Source organism: Gopherus evgoodei, chromosome 2, assembly GCF_007399415.2.
Source record: "Gopherus evgoodei ecotype Sinaloan lineage chromosome 2, rGopEvg1_v1.p, whole genome shotgun sequence".
In the NCBI taxonomy this organism is placed as follows: Eukaryota; Metazoa; Chordata; order Testudines; family Testudinidae; genus Gopherus; species Gopherus evgoodei.
The window spans coordinates 207549114-207570959 of record NC_044323.1 but is presented as its reverse complement, the minus strand read 5'-3'; the positions used below and the strand labels follow the sequence as shown (position 1 = coordinate 207570959).

The 21846-nt window shown below is 39.3% G+C and overlaps 1 protein-coding gene across 1 annotated transcript in view; it reads left to right on the top strand.

The window, feature by feature from the left end:
• The first annotated feature begins 237 nt into the window (after nt 1–237).
• PTPRM (protein tyrosine phosphatase receptor type M) overlaps nt 238–21846 on the top strand; it is a 719823-nt gene continuing 698214 nt past the window's right edge. The window contains 1 exon segment of the mRNA XM_030552787.1: nt 238–403. The gene's annotated coding sequence lies outside the window, so the exon portion shown is untranslated.

Below are 21846 nucleotides of genomic sequence, written 5' to 3'. Positions count from 1 at the left end.
CGCCTGCCGGGGGTACCGCGAGGCAGAGAGGGAGGCGAGCAAAGCGCTGAGACTGCAGGGCTAGGGCTGCGCAACAGGACGGAAAGCGGCGGGCTGGAGGAGGCGGGGACGGGACTCCCAGGCGAGGGCAACGGCGGGACTGGGAGGCGGCTCTGCGACCCCCCTCCTTCCCCCGAAACAGGAAAACAGCGCCCCAGAGCCAGCCCCGCCCCGCCGCCGCACCCCGCCCGGCTCCAGCCTGCCCCCGGGAGCCGGCTGGCCGGGAGTGGGGCGCCTGCGAGCGCCCAGCTGCCTTGCACCTCGCGGAGCCGCGCGCGGAGCGGGGGAGACATGGGGAAAGTTGGAACTTGCCTGCTGACTTTGGCTGGACTTTTGCTGGCAGCCGGAGCGGAGCCCTTCACAGGTAAGAGGAGCCTCCCCCGAGCCCCGCTGGCTGGGAGGCTGCGGTGGGGAGCCGGTTTGCCCGCAGGGTGTGAGCCTAGGAGCGGTGGTGGACGCGAGTCCAGCCCCGGGAACCAGGGGAGGGGGAGGAGGGCAGCTGAGCGCCGACCGGTCCCGTTAGACTGGGCGCTTCGTGCCCCGGTGGAGAACAGAGAGGGGAAGGCGCTGAGTTGTTTGGAGTCAAGCGGGACGGAGCCCCCCCTCCGGCGCACCGCACCTAGAGGCGGCAGGGAGCAGAGCCGCGGGCACGCGGGGCCGGGGGGGTTACATTATTTTATTGCTAGGGGATCTTCTTCTTTTCCTTGGAGTCTCTCCAAGTTTCCTGCCGCCCAGAGTTACTTGGAGGCGGAGTGGGGTGCGCGGAGTGCAAAGGGGCTGGGTCTCTTCCTGGGCACATCCTGGCCGGGCACGAGTGCTACAAGGTGACAAGCAAGGGTGCAGCACGCTGCGCTTAGCGGAATGCTGGCAGCCGGCTGGGCTGGGGCTTGGGCCGGGAGGGAGACGGGCAGGGGTTGCTTGCGGAGTGGGTTGGAGTTGCACTAGACAGCCGAGCAGCGGCTGAAAATTTGGGAGAAAGAGAACTTTTGATTTCCACCAGACAGGTCTGGGAGCCGCACCCTGCCTCCAGAAAACAACGCACGGAGGGGCAACAGCAAACTTCCAGCGCCGCCCCCCCCCCATCGCTCTTCCTCCTTTCCCATCAGTTTGTCCCGTCATCAAAGCTGAAGCTTCAGTATTAACTTAAAAATTCGCACTGCATTTAAGTGCGATTGTGCAGTGACAGCGGTTGATCAGTCTAAAAAGCGGGGGAAGGCCCCTTTTAAAAGCACAGAAGAGTCTTCAGCCTATAGTGAAAACCCTCGGAAAGGGGAAAAACTCTGTGTGTCCTAGACATGCTAGGTTTTTATGTCCATGGTGCAACTCCAGAAAATAACTTTTTTTTGTTTTGTTTTTAATTGCAATTTTAGGTTTGCCCTTCAATGTCTTTATTGGTCTGTGTTTTTCCTCCCCCATCCATAACAAAATCCATCATATATTTAAAATGTATATTAAAGAAACCTATAATTCTAGGTGGAAAGTTGGGTTGTGAAACAGTGCATTTAAGACATCTGGCCTTCACTTCATGCTAAATGTGCTTTCTGGTCGGGAGTAGTACTCTCTGCTTGACTTATTTCTGAGGTTGCTGGGTGGTTTGTATTTTGTATGTTACATGTTGCTTGCATGCAGCCTATAGTACAGCCAAGTTTTGTGCTTAAAGGATTTTTTAAAAATAAACTTATTCTGGTTCAGTGGTACATTTCGAGAACACTGTATGTTCAAGCTGTTTTTCCTCTAGTTTCTTTTGAACATTTGCAGATAAGCCGGAGGATTCAAGTGTGTGTGGGTGGGGGGAAGAGGGGGGAAATGGTCCTGAGGATGCATTAGGATGATACCTCTTCCAGTAATCTTGTTAGGATGAGGCTATCCTGAGCAGTGGGTTATAGAACCGAACTCATGTATATTAGTGCTATAACTCGTTAATGTTGGAAATCTAGGGTTCGGACTTCATAGAAGCATAGGACTGGAAGGGACCCCAAGAGGTTATCAAGTCCGGCTCCCTGCGCTGAGGCAGAACCAAGTAAATGTTGACAACAAGTCTCACTTTATTAAGATAAATCCATAATGCATTCCGTACCTGCATGATCTTATTACAGTTTGTTTAAAGTTAAACTAGGGCAACTATCCTTTTGTTAGATTTTTAATTTAGTTGCATGCAAGGATGTGTTAATACTTGCATTAGGGTCAAAATTTAAGTGCTGTTCATCTTGCTTCAGTACAGTCCTGCCTTAGTCTTATTGTTGTTGCTCTTGGTTATAGTATTAGTTTACATTACCACATGCTGAGAAGAAGATCGTGATGTGGAACACAAACTATTCAGAAATGTTTTTATGTTGCTTTAATGTCCTATGTATAGAGTTAGTTCAACTGTATAATTATATAGCACTCTCTGTGAACTGGCTGGGCTTTGGAGTGTTGCATGAAACTTTTTTTTTTTTTTTTTTTAAAGCTTAATGGGCCAGTGGATATAACTGAGCACAGAATTTGGCCTACTCTGTATGGTTATTTTTTGTGTATATGTAAAAGTAAGGCATGAATTACCATGCATTTACTAAGAACAAAATTGATGAATTTTGCCGTTGTGATACTGCATCATAAAAAGTGTCAAGGGGTTATTTTTGCTCTTTGTATGCCCTGGGAAAAAATGGTTGCTGCTGCTTTTGTTAAAAGCTTGATGCACCAGTCCCATTGATGATACATTACAATACAGTTTGTCTATGAGTTGTGTAGTTGCCTGTCTCCTGCCATAAAAGTGAACTATGTGATCACGCTATTAAAAAAGCAAAGAAACAATCTTTTAAGCAAAGAATAGCAATGGACTGGAAAAGTAATCTTTGCAAGTTGTACTTTCATCTTTATTTTTGCACTGACTTATTTGTACAGAAGTTCATTCTGTCGTCTTCAGGTGTTTATCTTCTTATCTGGGAACTAAGGAAAAAACAGATCTTTTTGTTATTTAAAGTCTTGAAGCTTTCAGGTAATCATCTGAAATTAGCTTAACAGTTAATAAAAATAGGGTTTCTGTGATGGTCTTAATTGATGAATCTGAAATTCTAGGTTCATCAATTCAAGATGAAAATGATCATAAGAAATAAAACTCAGGAAACAATAACAAAGAGGATAGCTCAGTGGTTTGAGCATTGGCCTGCTAAACCCGGGGTTATGAGTTCAGTCCTTGAGGGGGGTCATTTAGGAATCTGGGGCAACAATCAGTACTTGGTCCTGCTAGTGAAGGCAGGGGGCTGGACTTTATGACCTTTCAGGGTCCCTTCCAGCTCTATGAGATAGGTATATCTGATTTAAAAAGAAAACATTGGTTGTCTGGAGCAGTTAAAAACAAACCTAGGTTTGTTATTCAAAAGCATGGTGTGTTAGTCCTTACAGTAGTCTTTTTTTGAGAAGCATTTTAATTTTTAAAATAATTACTTCTTTTAATAATTTAACAGGTTTTTCTTCATTTTAGTTTGACTGTGTATTTAATGGCCCTATATGAAGACTGATTTCTAAAATTACAAAAGTTTGTAAACACCGAGAGGTAGGATTATTGTGGTTATATGAAATCCTAATTTGAATTCATAGTATTTCTTCTTTCGTCTCTTTGGTAGATTACTCAGACTAGAAGAATCAAACTATTTCTGAAAATGATATGGGTCAAACAAAAATATGATGCAAGCTGTAGTGTTCCAAAGAATGTTGTAAGCCTAAATGTCACCTTTTATATAAAATGAAAGGTCTAGACATGATGAGCTCTGTCAAATATAAAATTGCTTAACTGAAATTGAAGGTAGAGATGTAGTAGAATTCAAAATCTATGCATTTTTATAAAAGCATCACGTTTCTCATAAACTTAAATACACACATCCTTCTGAAATTGGTGCTTTTTGCTTATAACCCAGGCTTGTCCTAGAGAGAGGCCCGTTATTAGATTGTACTGTATTTTGTTGTTGTTGTAGAAATTGACTGTCAAGTTGTATGTCAACTAATTTTTTACCCATAATTGTTTTTTTTCACTTGTATCTGATGAGTCCAACTGCAATTTAAAACAACAACAAAAAGTCTGGCTGAAAAGTGTGTGTAAGTAGGTCAGGGGTAACTTGTCTGGTGCCAGTACTAACTCTGATTATGAAGAAAATAATTTGAAATAAAGTGCCTTACAAAAATTGGAAATTATTGCCTTGCCTGTCACATTTTCATTTCTTTGGGCAGGGACTATGTAAATAGGAATCTCAAATTTTTCACAATAAAATCTGCAACAACACACAGTAATCAGCACTCATAAGGGAACAGTTAACTCACTGGGCTTTAAACTTCATAGGGATAGTACTGATATTTGGTCACTGAAAAGAAAGAAGATATACTCAGATCCATAAGTGCTCTCTTAGCTGAAATGAAAATTCTGGTACAGTGAAATATGTAGATGTTGATAGAACATTAACCTGATTTAAGTTTGTTTTTTTGCTTTTGTAAATTAGGCCAGGCCTACACTTGGAAGGCTTTACTAGTATGCTATATCTGCACAGCACTTCTGCTTTGGATGTAGGTTATACTGGCAGAAGGGCACTTCTGCCAGTATAAACCTATTCCAGTCAAGTGCCCGTCTGCCCCTCTTCCCATTCCTTATAGGTGAAATAAGCTATACCAGCAAATGTATAACCGTGTCTACGCTAGCGGTTTCTGCTAGCTCAGCTGTGTCATTCAAAGATCACGTCTCACTACATACAACTCTGGCCAACACAGCAAAGGTTTGTAGTGTAGACCAGGCCTCAGTGAACCAAACCAAAGCCATTGCAATCTAAGGTCCTCCTGCTGTTAACTCCAGGAGTCACATGTGTAAATGGTATCTCATTGATTTCAATGTGGCTACTCATGTGAGTAAAGTTGCAAATGTATGTAAAAATTTGAAGGATCAGGCCCTAAGTGCATAATTATTTAAAAAAAAATTGAAATCATAAACAAGTGCTCTTGAGTAATATAAACATAAACACATCTTTTGCTGTAAACTGAAACAATACTTGTGATGTTTCATATTAAATAATTATTTAGGTATTAAGCTTTAATATTTTATGTGAGAAAGGTATTTCTACAAAAAGAAAGTGTTCATATTTTTCTAACCATTATTGCTATTCTGACTTTGTGTGCATATAACAAGTTAAATAAAACCATATCAGTCTTAGTTTTGTGTTACTTATTAAAAATTAAAGCTTTTCTGTTAAGTCATTGATTAAGATGATGGTATTATTATGATGATAAATGGGAAAAAGTATACGCTACAGGATATTACAAGGAGGTTATGACACTGAAAAATTCCTATAATGTCTCTTTGGTCTCACAGTTGAATCATCAGAATCCATGGGAACAAAAATTACAGTTTCTTGAAACAACCCAGCAGGATATAATATTTTTGAAAGTAGTATTTTTAATGCTCATGGAAGCTGCTGGATTGACAGCAGTAAGGACTGAATCCCCTGTCTAGCCACAGAATATGTGCAGGGTGAATTGAATAAACTTCTTCACACCCCTTCCAAGTCACGGTCAAATTACATTACTGGAATGTATTGAAGGTAGTTCATTTTCCATGCGTATTCATTCATCATCGGGGATAATGGATAAGTGTGCCAACCAGTTGTAATGTGTGCACCTGCCCTGCTCACTAGAAATTGGACTGAGACAATCAGCTCACTTCATATAAATCACTGACCACGCATCTGAAAATAATTGGTATGGATTCGATTTGGCAACCCGGAGAAGTAATCTCCATGGACCTGTTCTAAAGCCTATTGAAGTCAGTGGGATCGGGACCCATACACCAGTCCTCTAGATCACTTGTAATTTTATATTAATGAATCATTTGAGAGAATGTTTTTTAATTTAGGGGCTATTGCCAAAATACTTACTTGATGTTTTAACAATCTTGCCTTGAGTAATGACAAACATCTAGAACTATGAGACTTCCTAAATGTGACATTAGCACTAAACAGTTTAAAAGATACATAGCTTTGAAAATTCTAGCCATGGTAAGCTATTTGTATACTGTTGTAATAAAATTAAACCTTGATATTTTTTTCTTTTTCTTTTTCAGTTCACTGATAGTGTAACCTTATCAATGCATATGTTAAGGACAAAGTCTTTCTGACAAGTTTGGCATTCCTTTTTAAAAATAATTTGTTAATAATAATTCTACTGTTTTACTTCTCCTACTCCATTATTTTCAGCTTCCCCCCACCTCCCTTTTCTGATTTCACCTATGCAAAATTACCGGTGTTTTTAGTTGTAGTGTTTTGCCTGCTGTGATCTGTTGCTGATCACTAGGTGTAGCTGCATCTCTAAATCCACTTTTTCCAGGCAAAGAAAGATGAAGGATTGTAAACTGGGTTTTCTGAGCTAGCTCGAAGTGTAGAATACTGTGTCTTTGTAGCCATATAAAACTCTGATTTGACAGAAATTTGCGAGCACAGGTTTGAGGTTATACAGATTAGCTGTTGGTTAATTTTGCAAAAAGGCAGCTTTCTTGGAGTATGTTCTAGTGACATTCAGCATTTGACTGAACAAAAAGCAGAGAATGGGGGATGAATGTGCCTGTGTAGTAAATGCAGTGCCTATAATCAGATTACAAAAAAGTGCTAATATTTGCTAGTGGCTTAAATGTAGAAGTAGTAACTGACAAGAGTATCTTACATGTATGCTGGTAAGGTTACATTTTATGCCTCTGGATAGATTCATAAATCCGTCTTCAATAACAGTTTAAGTATTTGCTCAAAGTTACTTTTTTTTTTTTTAAAGGTTGATGTCTTGACAATTGAATTCTAAATTGACTTTGGAATGGCTGTGGGGTGGATATTGAGTGTTGTATGGGATTTTAGTCATTTGAGTTGCATTAAGTTTACTAAGAATTGCATGGATAAATCTCTGCCTGCACTGTGCTACAAAAAATGTAGAGAGAAATATATGTTTATGTACAGGATTTTTTATTTACGTTTCTAAGACTAATAGAGCAAATCCAAATTTTTTTTTAAGCTTTATGAAACTTGAGTATCTGTTAGCTGCGGGGAATGGGAAATAGTGTCTATTACTCTGCAGTGACCCTTTGCCAATTAAGGAGTGATGGTAAGGACCAGAGTCCTGTCCTGGTTTACTGAGACAAAATAATGGTCATGTTAAAGGGGAGTTCTACAGACACTAGAATTAAAGTTATGAGATTTTTGGGGGGAAGGGGGGAATGTGAGATTTCCAGAGCTTTGTGAAGGAATTGGTGAAATCCATGGAGGGGGAAGGGAGGGAGCGTATGGAAGATTTCTTATATCGGGGTAGACAACCTATGGCATGTGTGCCGAAGGTGGCACAAGAGCTGATTTTCAGTGGCATTCTCACTGCCCAGATCCTGGCCACTGGTCCAGGGGGCTCTGCATTTTAATTTAATTTTAAATAAAGCTTCTTAAACGTTTTAAAAACCTTATTTACTTTCTATACAAAAATAGTTTAGTTATATATTCTAGACTTATAGAAAGAGACCTTCTAAAAACATTAAAATGTATTACTGGCACCTGAAACCTTAATTTAGAATGAATAAATGAAGACTCGGCACACCACTTCTGAAAGGTTGCCGACCCCTGTCTTATATAAATAAAAGTATTAGATAACAGCTAGAAAACATGCCTTGAAATGTTTTTATTATACTTCTTTTTATTTTCTTAATTTTGTACAGGCCTTGTTTTTTTCATAGTATATAAAATAGTCTTGAGGATTAGTCAAAACTTTGTTTTGCAACAGCTTTACATAGTAGCAGTTGGTTGTTTTTTTTGCATGTGTCATTGTGTGATGTTAATGATTAATGTGTAGAAAGCTATGAAAACAATGTCCTCCTTAAGAGTCTTATTTTCTGCACATATTTGCACTCTGTTTCTGAACTTAGGTGTCCTAATATGCAACACCAGAAGCTGTAGCTACATGAGGGTTTTTTTCTGCAGTATGCAGCTATTCTTATTATAACTGTCCTTTTATGACATTCTTTTGTAAGGCAATAGCATGACATTTGTATTTTTGCTTTCAATTAAGTAATATCTAATTACTTCTTTCTTCACTCTATTTTGGTGTAATTTCTCCTACCAATTGCTTTATCTCTTAATGTACTTCTATATGAAATATAATACATATGATTATTATTTATGAGCAATTTGTACCATATTTATTAAGAGGGAGACTTCCTATGGGACTTGTGCTTCTAAAATCCTTAGATGCTTTGAAAAATGTCCTTAAATAACTAATTTATATAATTCTTTGGCTTTATTTAAAAAAAATGGAAAAGAATGGGTTTGAGTTTGAAGACCTTTTTGAAACTTTGTGCTGTAACTATACTTACATAGATTCCTTATTTATAATAACCATTTGCAGTCATCCTGATTTTAAGGTAAAATTCTTCCCTTGAAATAAAAATAGGAAAAAGTCTGAGAGAGTTTCAGCTTACTTATGCACCCCAAGAGAATAACGGAATTTATAAAGTATTCTGCCATGTGATATTTATCATGGATCTGTTCTTGTGCATCAGCCTGTGGTAAATAATGAAGAGGACAGGTCACTGACTCAGAGCGATCCAGATCGTTTGGTAAACTGGGTGCAAGCAAACAATATGCGTTTTAATATGGCTAAATGTTAGGGACAAAGAATGTAGGCCATACTTGTGGGATGGAGGATTTTATCTTGGGAAGCAGTGACTCTGAAAAAGATTTGGGGGTTATGGTGGATAATCATCTGACCATGAGCTCCCAGTGTGATGCTGTGACCAAAAGATGTTATCCTGGGATGCATAAACAGGGGAATCTTGACTGGAGTAGAGAGGATATTTTATCATATATTTGGCATTGGTGTGATCATTACTGGAATTACCGGTTCTGGTATCCACAATTCAAGAAGGGTATTTTTAAATTGGAGAGGGTTCAGAGAAGAGCCACGAGAATGATTAACAGATTAGAAAACATGTCTCCCAGTGAGAGACCCAAGGAGCTCAATCTAAATATCTTAACAAAGAGAGGATTAAAGGGTGACTTGATTACAGTCTACAAGTATCTACATGGGGAACAAATATTTAATAATGGGCACTTCAGTCTAGCAGAGAAAGGTAAAACATGATCCAGTGGATCTGGAAGTTGCAGCTAAAGAAATTCAGACTGCATATAAGATGTGAATTTTTAATGAGAGTAATTAACCATTTACCAAGGATTGTGGTGGATTCTTCTTTACTGACAATTTTTTAAATCAAAATTGGATGGTTTTCTAAAAAGATGTTCTAGGAATTATTTTGCGGAAAGTTCTAAGGTCTGTGCTATACAGGAGGTCAGACTAAATAATCACAGTGGTTTGTTCTGGCCTTAGAATCTGATTTGGCTTTGACTGAATAATTAATTTCCATTTCTAATACATATATTTCTGTACTTTATAGATCATTGTAATCCATACCCTGGTTTAGAGACCCAGATCTTCTAGAAACAGTGCCTGGTTCACGTTTTCCCTTAGGGCAATATTTTGCATTTTCCTTGATATAGCTGAAAGCATTTTGGTTTTTTTGGAGTTTATTTTGGACTTGTTTAAGTCATCCATCTGAACAGCTAAGTGAGCTGGTCCTTCTAAATTATTGTACAGTGGTTGGTATTCGTTTGTGATCATAAAATAAACCCACAATCACCAGTTTCAGATGATTGTATGAATACATCTTCAAGTTTTGGTGTAAACCATTGTGTTAAGATCAAACCCATTCTGTTTTTCAGGCTTTACCATATGGAAAAAGATATTCAATACTGGAGAAAGGCAGAATGCTGGCTGCTGATGATTTAAATGCAAAAGTTGGTACTATCTCCTCAAGATACATACTGTCCTCCATCTGCATTAGTAATCCCATTGATATCAGTGGGAGTTCTTTACATGGGCTCAGGGCAGCATGCTACTCTTCGGGTACATCTATACTACCTGCTAGATTGGCGGGTAGTGATCGATCTATCGGGGATCGATTTATCATGTGTAGTGTAGATGTGATAAATCAATCCCTGATCACTCTCCCGTCGACTGCTGAACTCCAGCAGTGCGAGGGGTGGAAGCAAAGTTGACGAGGGAGCCGCGGCCATCGATCCAATGCCACAACGATGCAAAGTAAGTAATTTTTTAATTAGATCTAAAATACGTCGACTTCAGCTATGCTTTTATTGTAGCTGAAGTTGCATATCTTAGATCGACTCTTGCCTCCCCCCAGTGTAGACCAGGCCTCAGATGCGGGGCTGCTTCCAAGTTTTAATGAAGTGCAGTTCAGAGCTGATAGCACAATTTGGTGGCAAACTTAAAAGTAGGGAATATTATAAAGGTTGATAGGCCACTTTCTATATCTGGTTGCAATGTCTGTTCCATCCTCTTACCTGTGGTTTTGCTTCATTCCAAAATATAGATTTCAATATTACCCATTTCCTCCTGTGTCCTCTGACACACTAAAAATAAAATAAATATTAAAAGGCCAGAAGCAGCATACTCACCAGCAACTCTGCAGTCTGTTTATAGAGTGCTTGCAAAATAGAGAAAATATTTGTGCAAGGTTATTTCTTTCACCTTGGACTTGCGGGGTGTGTGTGTGTGTGTGTGTATACATACATGTATAATTTAAATTATGGTTATCTTGATGTTACCATCAAATTAAACACTAAAATGCAGTATCTAAAAGTTTTTTACTAGAGCTTTTGGAAGTTTGAAGTGCTACATGATGATTTATATAATCCCTCTTGTTTTATAGTTTAAGATATAATGTGAAATCCTAGCTCCATAAAGGAAATGAGAGTTTGGCTATTGGCTTCAGTGAGGCCAGGATTTCTCAAAGATCTTAACAAATCCTAGAAATTTTGTACTTACGTCTGGGGAAATAGGAAATAGAAGGACAGACTGACTCAGACATATGTAGGAACTAAAATATTCAGTGAATACCCTCTAACATTTTGAGAATTACTCTAGTTCTTTTTCCCCTTTACCTACCTACCCTTTTCTGAAATCTACTAAAAAAACTAAGGGGCTTTCAGCTGTCGCATTTGAACTGCATTTTCCCTTTGATTTCTCCTTCAGCGGTGGTTACTAAAACACAAGCCAGCCTTTCATTACAAGATGGATTTAATGGTGTCTTCTAAGAATAACTGTAAGGCAGGGGTAGTCAAATTTTTTTTTTTGTCAAGGTTCAAATTTCTTCGTCAAGGTTCAGACTCCAGAGAAAATAATACAAACAGTAATGATAACTATAAGTAAATAGAGTTCAGGGTCCATTCAACAGTAGTTGGTGGTTCGAATTTGGCCTGCAGTCCTCTTATAGACTAACCCTGTTGTAAGGAGTTCTGCTGTTGATGCCCTTTTCTATGTATCTCAAGAATATCCTGTTTGTGGCATGCATTCTTTTCAGCACTGTCCCAGAAGACAAAACACAAGGTTACTTGCACTTTTAAAACTATTGGTTAGGGAGGTTCCCGCTAATGATTAACAAGCAGGTCTGCCCCTGATGTCTTTTTAAATTAACAAACAAAAAACCCCACAATGAATGAGCAAGTATTTATTTAAAAATGAAAAGTTGAAAATGAGAAGTTTAGGGCCATAAATTGTATGATATGACTGTACTCTGTTTATGGTGACAGTATAGGACGTGGATTGAGGATGGCATAAAAGGCCCCTGAGAGGTTTCATTTGTGTTTACTTTCAATACTGTCTTTGAGAGTTGCATATGTATACCTAGGGCAATAAGGGTTTTATGTAGATTACTCTGATATTTTGGATGTTGAAGATGTTCGCCTCTACTTTGATTTACTCTGCGGTGTCTTTAAGAAAAGGTAAGTCCTTTAAAAGATATATACTGTACATCCTGAGGTCTAGAAGCAGTGGTGGATTAGCCAATTGGAGGCCCCTGGAAAAATGGATGCCCCTGTGCCCCAACCTGCTTCACTGCCTGCCTGGCACTCCTTTTCTTAAAGACACCGCAGAGTAAATCTCTCTTCCCCCACTGTGCCCGCCCGGTGCTCCTGCTGGGAATCAGGGGAAGCCCCTGCATCCCGACCTCACTCCCCGGCAGGAGTGCCGAGCCATGGGGGTGGGGCAGACCCCCACACCCTGACCCCATTTCCCTGGCAGGAGCGCTGGTGGAGTTTGGACTGTAGGGGGAAGGGATGGGGAAGGTCCCAGAAACCCCTAATCCACCTCTGTCTAGAAGCCCAGGACTAATAGAAGTGTCATCTGGGTGAGTAAGATATTGGCTTTCCTGCCTGCTAGACAAGGACAGTAGGGGAGACTAGGGCAGGCTGTCTTGACATCAGACACAGCAGTATGTAGTGGGCTATTCAGAGAGAATAGTGGCTGTTGGGGCTGAGAAGGAGTGGAGCAGAGAACTGAGCTTTCAGGTGTAGGAAAATAAGGGGCTCAACAGAGCAACAGAAATCAGCTGCCAGTCAGAAGAGTGAACAGGAGGCGGAAAGGCTGGGCGGAGCAATAGAATTGAAATGCCAGTCAGAGGAGAGGAAGATGTCATATGCACAAGTAAATGGGGACAGTAGGTGCAGGGACAAATGTGCTCCTGAGGAAGCCTCAATTTCAGTGTGTGTTTTTTGTTAGTTCACTAATCAGAAGTCTGTGGTGACTGGGGGAGGGGAAAGATTGAGGTTGAGCTTTCAGTTAGTCAGGTTGCTATCCTTGCCAGAAAATTAAGCATAAGTTTAATTTGCTATCAAAGCCAGAGTAAGTAGTAAAAGAGAGAGTCTGATTTCCTGCTGGTGCAAAACAACCGTATTGATTTTTAGGAGGGAGATGTCCTCTTTCTAATACTTTATTACAGGCTTGCAGTTGAAGACATAGCTGCTGATGTTTGTGCAAAAAAAATTACTTTTAACATCAGTCCTCAATCATACATGTTGTTGTTACACACAGACTGTTTTAAATACATGTGTATAAAATGCACTGTTGGATGATTTTTAAAATGAAGTATTGAAAAATGTTTGGAATATATCAATTTACCTAAACAAATATGGGCTTGAATCAACAGAGTAGAGTACTGAAGTCATGCAAAGGAAGCATCAGGAGCATGACAAAGGAGAATATGTGGAAAACTTAAACATAAATGCGTTTCCCACAATTACAAAAAACATTTATTTTTTTCATTAATTTGCAGTAATGTATAGGAAGTAGGAAAAGCTTTCTGGTGAGGGCTGGTGTTTTGTAAATGAATAGTACAATACCTTTAGAGTTTATCTTTTACATGTATGTGAACTCTCTGCTGCTAGTGTGGCAGCAGAAAATGTCTTTGTCCACCAGAATCTCATATGACCAGATTGCTCTATGAAATGAAACATCTGGAGAACTTAAAGTGTACCATCTTATTTTGTGACTGTGTAAACAGTTTTAAACATGATTTCAGCTTTAGAGATTTTTTTTAAATACTCTCCAATTTACAGAACACAGTTTGCCTTAATGGAGTCAGATTTCAAGATTAACACCTATAGAGTGAAATACTCTATAGTTGCTTTCCATAGTATCTTAAGGCTTGTCTATACTTGGAAACATTCCAAAATAGTTATTCCATTATAAGTCCACATAGGAGTTTATACTGAAATAACTTTTCTGGAATAATTATTCTGGAGTAACTGTTTTGGTAAATTTCCAAGTGTAGACATGCCCTTAGGAATGCACACAAAAAGTTAAATGCATGACTGTTGTCTGATGGATTCACTAACAGATCTGTTGCTGAACAATGATCCGTGTACATTAAATTTATTCAGGGAAGGAAACAGTTATTTTCTTTGATGTAGAAGACTCATAATCTGGGACAACTGATGATGATACCTGTAGGGTTGAAACAGCTTGAGGTGCTGTGAACTTCAGAGCAGTAGAGCTGGCTCTAGACCAAATGGTGCCCCAGGAGATGAGTGTCTTTGATGTCCCCCCTCCATTTGTTAAAATTTTTAATACTTAATTTTTTTATTACATGTGTAGCCCATTTCACGACTTTGATGCATGATTTATCCCTTTCATATAAGATAAATTTGCACACTAGGATCTGTAAATCTGTATTTATTCATGCCATATATAAGCAAATAAAAAAATTCTTCCTTCTAAGCTAATAGAAACTTTTTAATTCCAGAAATAACTGAAATGTAGTAACATCAAGAATTTGAAATGAGCACCAACATTGGGTAGACCAGCATTAAATAGTGTTATAGTAGTTGACAGCCTCAGAATGTTAAGCCTAGTCCTTTAGTTAAAAATGTTGCTTTTTTTCATCTTTGCCCTTATGAACTGAAGCACTGAATCACAGAGATCCAAAGCGATAAAATAACAAGCAATGTTAGTCTCTCATCAGCCATCATCTATCGAAGATATGTTTTAATGAGCCCGAGCTTTGAAAAGCTGAGCTCACCACTTGCGACTGTGACCGGCAGTGTGAGCAGAATCCTCAAAGCTATCCACACATTACGATAAGTGTCCTTCAGCTCTGCATCATGAATGAATTGGAGAACTTGAAATGGAGAGTGTTTCCTGTGTGGCAAAATGTGATGGAGGTTGTCCAATTTGATATAGAGGTCTTTATCATTGACGTCTGAACATTCCCCATGTGTCAGCCTCTGTTGAAGGTCTGTACAGTTGTTCAAGAGTGTTTTCTTGGCAGCTTTTGAAGGCCGTACAATCCCCACCCAGGTCTTTTCGTGGTGCTTCATTTGTCTAAATGTTTATTCAATGGACACTTGAGCAGTGTCAGTGAGCGTGGAAAAAACCTCCCTCTTGAATTTTCTTTTGAGCTTCCCATTGTCTCATCTCTGCCATTGTAACCAAACTGTCCCTTCTTGTGATGAATACATGTTTCCTTGAAGACAGGCTCAACTCTTAAATTTTCTGTCATTTCTTTGGCAGCAGTGATAGCATCTTCAACTTTATCCTTGTAGGCCAAAATGCAATCAAGGCAGCTTCTTATCACAATAGTAGCGGTTGTGATGTCCATCAACTGAGTTTGTATTGTCTTGCTTACAGCATTTACTTGTAAAGGATATCATGCCAAACCATAACTGAGACCAGAAATTTGAAGTCCGTGATCTGGTTTGCCAGGCTTTGTGCCTCATGTTAGATTTCAGCCTTAGCTTTACTCGACTGCACCAGTTACATCAGGGTGTCGTAAACCTCAGTCACTTGATACCTCACTGGCCTTACATTGGCAATGCGGCTTTCCCAGTGAGTGTTACTTAGTGGCTTCATGGTCAGCTTTGTAACCTTGTACATGAAGTTCTTCCTCCTGATAGTTGATGCTGAAAACAGGACATATATACTTTATAGTACTCTGAAGAGAGATCCTGAATCTAAAGAAGATGATGCTGCATCTGACACAACCAGGTTGAGGGAATGGCAGTCATATGGCACAAAGAAAGCTCTTCGATTCAGCACAAGGATCCTTGCCTGGATGCCATTGTTCATGTTCTCTTTGGCTGCGGCAGTCCCGAAGCTTTATTTAATTCTTATTCAAAATGTTCATAAACAGTTCTGTTAGGAATTTTCCAGTAGTCATCTGCAGACCGGAAACCAAAAAGTGTTTTTACTTGGGTACAGCCATCCAGGTCATCAACAAATCTTACTGTAAATGACGTCTTTACACTGACTAATCTTAGGCGTGCAGTCCAGTATTACGGTGTGGTACTTCGTTTTGCTGAGCTTCATCAGTATGTTATCAAGCACCTTCCTTGTCATAAGGTCAATCAGTTAGTTTTGAATTGGTTTTGCTGCAGTCATGGTCCATAGCTTCTTTGCAAACTACTTGACGTTGGTGTTCCTGCATGACATCATTGTATTTCCCAAGGAGCTCTACCAAACTGAGGAAATTACCATTATGTTCAGTGAGCAATTTATCCGAGTCCCAGAAAGCCAAATTATTCTTTGCAAGGAAGAGGGTAATTGAGATCAGATGAGATCCTTGAGCAGTTCCTCCAGTGCTGGATTTCTACCTTAATAATGCGCTGGTTTTCTGTGTTTATGCATTTATTCAGCTTGAACCTGGACTTGAGCTCCATCCATTTGGAAGCCATAAAATGGTTGGGTGACTTTTCATGTTGCTTCAGAGCATCAGCTAAATTATGTCAGTAACTGTACCCAGAAAGCACAAGGAATAATTTGGTATTCTTGTCAAATATTGTGCAACAAAAACAGAATACTTTGAGTTGATTTTGAGTAAATTAGCTAACACTGATTCAGTTTCTCACCATTCTTGAGTACTCTTTCGCAGTGTGACTTTGAGAAGTGTCACTTCTGCTCAGTGACTGGAAACGTCATATCTTTGGTTTTGTGTTTGCCCAGCCCATTCAAAATGATATAATCAATAAAGGCAGAGTTTAGGATCGCCGCCGGTCACAAAGCAGAATCTGATGTATCTATTTGTGGTGTGCAATTTTTCTCAGTGCTGTTTTTGTTATCATGCAAGACTAATTCATCTTTATCCTTTCTCTCCTTTTCATGTGAGCCAGATTTTTTCTTTGTCATAATTCTCTTTTTCATGTGAGCCATGTTCTTCATCATCACTCTCCTTTACGCCACCAGGAAAACTGGACAATTCTCCATCTCTTTCTTCACATTGCCATTTCTTATCTTCAGGTAAATCTCTGCTAATTCCTTAGTAATAGGACTTAACATCATTTACACTTTGTGCCTCAATTTCTTCTGCACTGAGATGATCACTACTGCCTGAATTAACTTCCAGAATTAAACTAAACTGAATAAATGCCACTTTAATTCTGATTAACAGTGTTCCTCACACCAGGGTTCAATGCAGTTTATTTTGAAAAACTTTTTCGTTTGTTTCTAAGGCTGAAAAGATGAGTACATCTACAAACTCTTTCTGGTGCTCACTCTGAGCTGTTTTGGAGGTATTAGCCATGTCTGCTGCATTTCTTGTTAGATCAGAACACTGAAGGCAATGGCCTAAAACTTTTATTTGCTTGTCAATCATTGCCTGGAACACATTGCAGAAACTGAGTCAGTATCCGATGTAGTCTGAGTTAGGGATGTTGTTAAGGAAATTGACACAGGCATCACAGAAACCCCTTGTGAACTGCCAACTGATGTGCTGAGACTACCTCTGAGCCTGTTTTCCCTGGCAGCTTGATACTTCAGTATCCTACCTGGTTGGAGCCAGACACGCTAGCCTGCTACAAACACAGACCCAGCTCTGAACTGCTCCTCCCCCCCCCCAAAGCTGCAGGCTTAACTGAAAACCACTTAAGAAGTGTGCTTGTCACCCACACTCAGATGCCAAGCTCCCAATGGGGTCCAAACCCCCAAATAAATCTGTTTTACTCTGTATAAAGCTTGTGCAGGGTAAACTCATAAATTGTTTGTCCTCTGTAACACTGATAGATAGAGATGCACAGCTGTCTTCCCCTCCCCCCAGGTATTAATACATACTCTGGATTAATTAATAAATAAAAATTGATTTTTATTAAATATAAAAATAGGATTTAAGTGGTTCCAAGTGATAACAGACAGAACAGGGTGAATTACCAAGCAAAATAAAATAAAACATGCAAGTCTAAACCTAATACAGTAAGAAAATGATTACAGATGAAATCTCACCCTCAGACATGTTCAATAAGTTTCTTTTACAGACTAGCCTCCTTCTAGTCTGGGTCCAGCAATCACTCACACACCTGTGCTTGTTGCCTTTGTTCCAGTTTCTTTCGGGTATCCTTTGGGGGTAGAGAGGCTACCTCTTGAACCAGCTGATGACAATATGGCTTAAGTAGACTTTCTCATGTGGATGGAAACCCTCTCCTCTCTCTGCAAACTGGAGTTTTGGAGTCACATGGGCAAGTCACTCAGAACTTTACAGGTGGCAGCCATTGTTCACATGCTACCTTGATCATCCCTAGGTTGACTTCTTATGTGGATTTTAGTCTTCCAAGGTTCTATTGTCCATTAAGTGTTTCTTGATTGGGCACTTAACTTGCAAATTCCTTTCTTAAGAAGCTGACCAAATGCCTTACTAAGGATACTTAAACAAGTACACAGCCAATATTCATAACTTTGAATATAAAAATGATACATGCATACAATATATTCAGTATATCATAATATTTGCAGAGATGTTACATGGCATATGAAGGATAAAACATATTCCAGTTATGTCATATATACATTGATATGCGTATTTCCATAAAGCATTATGGGGTGTAACCTTGCACATTGTATTTTAAGATGGGTTTAAATCACCATTGTGGCTGAAGTCTTTCTTGATGTTTGCGGCTTTGCAAAAACTAGGAAGTGCTCTTCTGGAACTCACAGCAGTAAAAGATAATCCTGGCCCTTATGTCTCTGAATTTGAAGGAGTACAGATTTCTGGACCTTCAGTGGCAAAGCTACAGAAAAATCAGATCTACATACGTTAAGCTGCCATTAAACAAATGGATGCCAGATTTACCAGAAACCCCCATTCTCGTGATTACAGTGGTTTGACTTGACATAGTCTAGCAACAAAAGAAAGAAATTGGCCATTATAGCAATCTGCTACAGCACTGTACAGTGGTTTTATGGGGGTGGAGGGAGGGGTGCTTCTAAAAGTGTACTTTAATACCATCTAATCCCCAGCAAATAACATGTACATTTAACATTGCTGTTAACCAGCAGGCCATCTTTTAAGAATATACTGGGTAAATACCAAGTTGTGTGCAACTCAATGTGTCTCTTATCTCCCCTAGCTCCCATTCCCTCAGTCTGTTCCCTTCTGATCTTCACCACTGTGCCAGCAAGTCATTTGTGCTGCTTCCTCCTTCTCTTGCTTGTTTGAATGTGAGTCAAAGTAGCAATGAAAATAGAAGAGGCAACCCCCCATGCCTTCAGTGCTGGTGCTCTGAGTTGCATTTACCCTCTGGCAAATGGGAGGAACTGCAGGAAGGCTGTAAAGGTCTGGCATCCTTCTGAGTTCATGAGTCCAGTGACTGCAGGAATGCCTGACAGTCCTGCCAAGTAAGTGATACTTGGCTATGCTAGTATCCCTAGTGAAAATAATGTTCTGTTGAGTAATATCACAGTGATACAGCATGGTTTTTCTACTGTGAACTTAAATCAAAACAAGCACATGCAAGGATATGATACAGGTGAAAGAGAGTATACTTATTCTTTATTATTTGTATTCCCCTATAAACTAGGGGCTCTAGTCCTAGATCAAGATCCCTTTGTGCTAGTTATTTTTAATTGTTTGAAAGGAACACAGCCCAAGTGAACACTGAAACCCAACAGCAGGCAGCACTAGTGGAGCACTAGACTAGTTACTGTAATGTATGACACAATCTATGGACATTATTGGTGGTGATACATTTTATTATTATTTTTACTTTAACTTGAAATAAACTGACATACAGTCGACTGATGTGCAAACTCAAGATTGGTGGTCGTGGCATTTCTAATGGATACTAAAGCAAGTACATAAGACTCAAGTGAGAGTCGGACACACTATAAACAATAAAAAATGAGGAATGCTCACAGTAATCCTAAACAAAGCATATGTAATGCAGAAAAACATCTCTAGACAATCACAGCAACAATACTATTTCATTCTAATAAACTTGTGAGAATGATAACATAGCTTGAAAATTGGGACAGGTACATTTTTGGACATCCCCATTTGGAGTCTTAGCTGCCTGGGAACAAATGATCAATATTTTCTACCCTTCTCAACCTGCTTTGAAAATTCAGTCAGAATTGATTTCTGAGAGGTCTAAAGTGGTGTTAAGTAATATATATCTTATCAAAGTTTGGTAGAGGTGGTCATTGTGGGCTCTATAAATATGGGATTTTTAATGTAACTTTTTGTTTTTCACAGAGAGGCTAGTGAAAAATCTAAGGTGGACATACCTACTACTTACATTGAAAAATGTATAATTTTTGTATACAGACAATTAGAAAATTGTTACATTTTTACTTTTTATTTATGTATTTTTGCAATATTACAACTGGATTTCTTTTAAGGCTAAAACCTCTTGGTCTGTGTCAGTAGTATGCCTTTTAAAACTGATTGTTACGTCCGTTAGTAATACATTCCATATTGCTGTTTAATTTGAAAGAGACCATTTTACAATATGTATTTTGGCCAGTTCAAGCTGTTGCTTTGATAGATGGGCTTGGGAGTTGCCAGTTTCCATGCAGTATAATCCAAACTGTTAATGTTTCCCATCATTAAATGGTAAGTAGAGTAACAGGAGGAAAATATTGCTTCACAATATCCTTTAATTTTAAATATATTCATATCTTCCTGTGCAATAGAAAAAGCAATCTATTGCAGGATTCAACATTGCATTCCTTTTTGGGAGCAGCAGATTTCCTCTTAATCTTCAGATTGGCTGGTGTTTCTCTGGAATTGTCTTTGCTGGAGTGTTAATGGACTGGTTAATTTGTGAGCTACATTACTAATTGTATTAAGGGTCTAAACCTTATTAAGCCTTTGTGTAGAATTAGATCACAGAGCTTTGGGAAGTTGAATTGGTCGAAGAATGGTGGAAAAAATAAGTGAGCTTCCCTACTCTACTCTAATCAATGTAACAGCTAAGAAGGAACATGAAGGGAGATTTGCTTAAAGACACTGCAGTGAAACCACAACATAGGAACACTGGCTTATTTTCTTAACTGAGTAACTATAATGTAGATCTCTTAATCTTTGTTTGGGAGTAGGAATGTGGCCTTAAACTGTATGGAAAGGGATGGGGAAATTAGAAACTGCTATCCCTGAGGATTCAAGAGGTTAGTGTCAGTCTACACTGAAAAGATGCTATGTAAAAAGTGGCACCTTGTGTGTAGTCAAGGCTCACTTCAATGATGAGGAAATTTTAGTACCATATTTCCTGTAGAGGTGGGACAGCTCTGAGAGAGCTAACTGAATTCTTTTGTTGGCTCACATATTACTGACATAATTGCGAATACCAGTTGCAGGGAGTCTTGGAATTACTTTCAAACTGAACTCTGTTACCTGTGCCACCCCACAGAAAGTAAAAGGCTTTTCTGCATTTAATTGAGGGAAAATTTTGAATGCAGAAGTGTTGCACAGATGTCACATGGGCAGTATTTGACCTGCCGAAGCTTTGGACTTGTCCACATACACATGCACTTTGTGTAACTTTATATATATGATCCCTGCCCTACTGTCTATGCAGTTACATCAGTAGAAAGGTGCTTATACTGGTATCACTTGTACTTGTAAAGGAAGGGAAATAATCTATATTGGTATATGGCATCTTTTATATCAATACAATAAGTCCTCAATTTACGTCATCCCGGTTAACGTTGTTTCATCATTATGTCGCTGATCTATTAGAGAACACACTAATTTAAAGTTGTGCAATGTTTGCTTATAACGTTGTTTGGCGGTGGATGCTTGGAACCAGGTTGGTCCGGCAGCTTCCTATCAACTCCCCTCCACCCACTCCCCCAGCACCTCCCGCCCGCTAGTGGCCCCATAGATCAGCTTCCGCCGGCACTTTGGAAAGAACAGCAAGAGGAGCAGCTGGACGATCCACCCTCTGACTCTACTGCCTCAACCAGGCTTCACAATCATTATTGCTCAGCTTGATATTAAATTGTTTAAAACTTGGACTGTATATGTATATAATGTCTTTTGTCTGGCAAAAAAAATTTCCCTGGAACCTAACCCTCCTCTCCCATTTGCATTAATTCTTATGGGGAAATTGGGTTTGCTTAACATTGTTTTGCTTAAAGTTTCATTTTTCAAGAATATAACTACAATGTTAAGCAAGGAGTTACTGTATAATTGTGTCCACAGTTGTACTGATA